This window comes from Cornus florida, unplaced genomic scaffold (assembly GCF_030987335.1).
Source record: "Cornus florida cultivar Cherokee Brave unplaced genomic scaffold, ASM3098733v1 CherokeeBrave_3.0.0_Hap2_Chr07, whole genome shotgun sequence".
NCBI classification, from domain to species: Eukaryota; Viridiplantae; Streptophyta; class Magnoliopsida; order Cornales; family Cornaceae; genus Cornus; species Cornus florida.
The window spans coordinates 44924607-44929591 of record NW_026775577.1 but is presented as its reverse complement, the minus strand read 5'-3'; the positions used below and the strand labels follow the sequence as shown (position 1 = coordinate 44929591).

General features: G+C 36.5%; 1 long non-coding RNA gene across 1 annotated transcript; it reads right to left on the bottom strand.

The window, feature by feature from the left end:
- Window positions 1-3413: 3413 nt before the first annotated feature.
- On the bottom strand, window positions 3414-4779 carry LOC132267657 (uncharacterized). Its single transcript, XR_009469040.1, has 2 exons — window positions 4504-4779; window positions 3414-3609 (listed from the first exon to the last, which is right to left on the bottom strand). It is a non-coding gene; the product is annotated as an uncharacterized LOC132267657 (long non-coding RNA).
- Between the last annotated feature and the right edge of the window lie 206 nt (window positions 4780-4985).

Here is a 4985-nt window from a genome sequence, read left to right as displayed (position 1 = left end):
GTTGGTATACTATAGTCAATCTATCTGTTGTTAATTTGATTCACTCCACACTGCTTATATTGGACTGTAATGGTTTTGATCGAGTTGCAATATTGGTGAGGATGAGGGTACTGAGGAGAGGACCAAGACTACAAATTCAAATGGGTTTTCTACTTGTTTGATCTTTTGGCTTTTCTTGTTTACCAAATCTGGTTTGCTATGTTGAATGAGTCTGCTAATACAGCAGTCAAGTTTTTGATGCCAGGTGAAAACTAAAACCTTCCTAACAACAGAGGAGATCATGACATCAAAGATCAAGCAATTGAAGAGGAACAAGGTGTGTTAATTGTTTTTTTCATTGTTAGCTTCATAACATTGCTATTTTATATTCAATTGAAGTTGCAGAAGTTAGGAACAATACAAATATTTTGTGGAAAAAATATATATATGCAGAAAAAAATCATTAATTTGAATTACATTAATCCTATTGTTGAAGATGAGAAGCCATCTCTTTAATTGGCAGCATCCTCTACCTGAGTTGGGAGTTGAACAAGTGCAAAGCAAAGTTGCAATTCGGGCGTTCAGAATGACCAAACTTGAAGAATGTCATCTTCAACAAACTGATTGGCTTTGGCAATGAATTTCCAAGGCATACACTGGGCTACTCATATCCCACATTTTAATCTGTGTCCTAAATTCATTCAATCCCGGATCAATCAGTAAAGCGTCTATTCCCACCCGTTTCTTTCCTTCTTTCATCTTCAACCGTGCCTTTTCATCATCGGTCAGAAATTGGCTTCTCACATCGTTCACCGGCATGGACAAACGTTTGTGATCAATGCTAAGATCAGTAGCAAACAAGGTCTTCTGTATCAGCAGCTGGATTTTAGAACCGCCAATCTTGCCGATTCTATTCCTCATCCATATAGGCATGTCCATTATACTTGTTGGTCTTCTTCTTCTCACCATTGATGATCAAGTTTTGATGATCAGTGGCCAAAGTTTCAAGAAACAGATTATTGATGATGGGTTTCTTGCCCTGTTTCTTCATGGGTGATCGGAGGGGCAGTTTCTTGATGGGCTCCTTGGGAGTTGAAAAATGATTGGTGGGTGTCTGAATCTGATGATGATTCATGGGCTTCTTGAGAGATGGTGATCTCTGTTTCTTGACTGGCCATGGGAGAAGCAGAGAGAGGCGATGGTTTTCTGTGTCATATTTGTCCCTGGCAATTCTGCAAACTTCCATCAAGCAATCGAATGGACTCTCCAATTGGGATTGATCTCAACTACATCTTCAAGGCGTACGTCGCTCAACACCATCTTCTTCTTCTTCATCGATTCTTGCGCAGTGGAAAAAAGTGAAACGGACACACACTACTTACGCATTCACTTTGTAGTCGATCTCTCATTATCTACTTTAAAAAATAGAGGAGATATCACTCGGCCTCAAAGTCCTTTGTAATGAATACACTAATTAAATTGACACTAGTACACCGCTTCATATTTTGAATTTTTTTTAATTTAATTAGTATATATTTTACTATTATAAGCCTTCAATATTCCATGAATTGGCCAACCCGTCCAATTTCTCAAATTTTAACAAAATTAAATAAATACATATTTATAAGTATAGTACTATATGTTTACTAAATCCATCAGCTCTCTATTTCTTTTCTTATTCCTGGATATTTAGTCAACTGCATAGCAAATTCAAGCAACATAAATTATGTGAAGCACACCATGAAATCTCCGAACAACTCAAATTTCTAAATTTTAAGAAAATCTCTGTTCTTCTCCTCTAATATGAGTTTGATGTTTCCACCTTCCTATTTTACTGGAAGGTTGTGTCCTACCGTTGTTGTTTTAGAGTCTTCCAAAATTATGTGGAGATTATGGAGAATTGTAGAGAGAGAAAGTTAGACGATACTAAAATGTTGGAGAGTGATAGATATTGCAGGGAACAGAGAATATTCTAAAATAATATAGAATGTTGTTGTGTTGTAAATATTGACAATATTTATGTGGAGAGTTTGAAAGAGTTATTGTATGCCTATAAATAGGATGAGAGTTCCATTCGTGAACAATAAGCTCTAGGTGACCACCAGCCTTATTAGTTGTAGAAGTATTGATTTGTTTGAGTTGAATGATGTTATACATTATTAATTGATGATATAAGAAAAGGGAAAGAACGATCCCTGGAGGCGTCCGTTTTTAGACAGTGATGATATAAGAAAAGGAAGCGAGTGATTTTACTTAATATATAAAAAGGAAAGTAGGGTAGGAATCACGCAAGTTCCTGGTCGGCTGGCTTTGTTTGCCGGCTTATTCCTGTTTGGAAACTAGTAATGCTTTGTTGTATTAAGTCTGGAGGTGGCGTGTATTAACTTACTCTTGTAAATGTCTCTCAAGTATAATGAGAATATTATAGAATCCACTCGGACATTGTGTTACATTGCAAAAACACCTTTTTTCTTTTCCGCTTAATTTCAGTTATAATGTTAATACTGACTGAGGTCTCATAATTCACGAAAAAAAAAAAATTAAGATCTTAGAATCTTTTTATTTTCTACATTTTAAAAGTTGTTAAAGGGGTTTTTCATGTTCTACCAAAATTTTTCTTCATACCGAGTATAAATGTAGTGTACCTTTCCCAAATGAGGTATCTCAGATCAATTCAAGGAAGAGTGAGTTGCAATGCCACTAATGTTCTAGGATATATTGCAGGTTTACTTGGAGAACATCACCTAGAACTATAAATATATATATTTTTTTCCCTTCTATTTTGGAAGGTGAGTAAGTACCATTTTGAAAGTTGGTTTTTCTGTGACATTTACCTTGAGAAATGAGGAATCTTCTCTCTTTGGAATCGCTTTTCAGGTTCTACATGGTGAAGAAAGGGGGGAAATAGCCGCGCTACTTCTTTCCCCTTTGAGGCCAGCATTCAAGAGACCAACGTGCACTGAACCAAAACAAAATGGAAGTCAGTTTTACCATATGTTCTTGACTAATCCTCTTCAGGCATTTTGCCGGTTGATTGGCCTCACGTCTTTTGATATTGATGCAGTGAGTTAGTTGCAAAATGTACTGAGCATCTAGCATATTGATTGTATTCATTCACGAGGCTCTGCTTTCAGGATGTTTACAATGATGCTGACAACGTTGATTATATCCATTCACGAGTTTCTAGCAGCATTGCTGTAACGACCCTAACTGATGCCAAAATTTAAAAAAAATTCGACATGACCTCCCCTAAAAAGGGGACTACAACCACCTGCTTAAATAAAAAATAAAAATAAAAACGCAATGGCCCTTCCTGGCCTTTCAAAACACCTCCAACCTGTCCCAACACATAATAAAATTAATATACTCCAACATCCCATCCATCCGTTCATTATACCTCAATGTGACTCATCTCATAGTGGAACATCTTCATATCGTTTAATCCAAATTATCATAATTACAGTCCCAAAATATAGTTACAATAACAAGAGTTTCACGAATCTCTATACCAAATATAACAAACTAAGATTTTACAAAAATATGGGACTTAATACAAAAATAGCAAAAAGAAGTCTTCTAATCCAAATTAGGCCTGTGGTGGAAAGTCATCCGCCACTTCTTTCCCGTTTCCTGAAAAAAATTATTAAATAATAAGGTGAGCATAAAGCTCAGTAGGTAGCACTTAAGACACGCATCTTGTGTCCTTGTGAATCAATATAAAGAATAGATCAATAGGAATGGGGATCATACAATATCGGGATAATACAACATTCCAATCAAACTCAAGTACAAACAATGCAATGCCATGAAATGCGAATGCATGCCGATGTCGCTCCCCGTTTTCACATTTAAAATCCATCTCTTTCAAACTGTTAATATAACCCGCCCTTTGGTGACCCCGCAGCGACACGAGAGGAGGATTGGCTAGTGTCCCTGACCCTTGGTAACCCCGCGGCGTCATTATGGGGCCCAGCTAGCTCAACCACGCTAGGACGACTCCCTAGTCCCCTCTAGGCTATATTAACACTCCGGCCCTTTGGTACCCTCGCGGCGACCGGGTTTTCATAAAACCATTTCGTAAAAACTCTTTTTCCAAAATTTCCTTTTTTGTTTCAAGCAAATTCTCCCATTTCATGCAAACCCAATGGTATGTACATGTATATATATCCCATGCTTTCAATATTATGGCATTTAGAATTTTACACCACATAATTAAGCATACATCATATTTAACATCTCTAAATGAATTATCAATACATTAAACACAACAAGACAACACAAAATTTTACACCACAAAATTAAGCATACATCATGTTCAACATCTCCAAATGAATTATCAAAACATTAAACACAACAAGACAACCTCTAAGCATGTTTTTCTACTCATATTCATAATCATGAATTTTCCTAAACATCATTTATATAATCATTGAAACAATTAACTTCCAAATTAAACATGCTTGTCACAACAAAAGAGATATAATTCACAATGGAGCAAGAAAAACATGGATTAAGAGCCCCTACCTCTAAATTGAACAAAACCCTTGAAATTGGGTCCTTAAATTCGAGCTCCCAAAGATGACCAAAAGCTGGAATTTCTGGTACTAGCACGTAGAGCTCGTCGTGCTCGTCGTTTTGCCTCAAACGGCACCTAAATCCGCCAAGAATTGAGAGATAAATCAAGGATTGAAGTTGAAAAAGAAAAAAGAAAAGAAAAAAAAACAGAAGCAGCGAGAGAGAGATTTTAGCTGCCCGAGAGAGAAAGCAAATTGGAATTAAATGGGTCTGTAATGACCCTTATAACTCAGGTGGGCCCCACAGTTGAAAAGTCATTATACTATAGATAAGTCAAAAACTTTACAATTGCTTTCAGGATGTTTACAATGAGCTGCTCGAGGGCTGAAAAATGAAGAAGGTTTTACAAAAGTTTGCTTGATGATTTGAGCTACAATGGATCTCAAAATTCCACTAAAAGAGAGCACAAAATTGTTGAAGATCATGAAGGT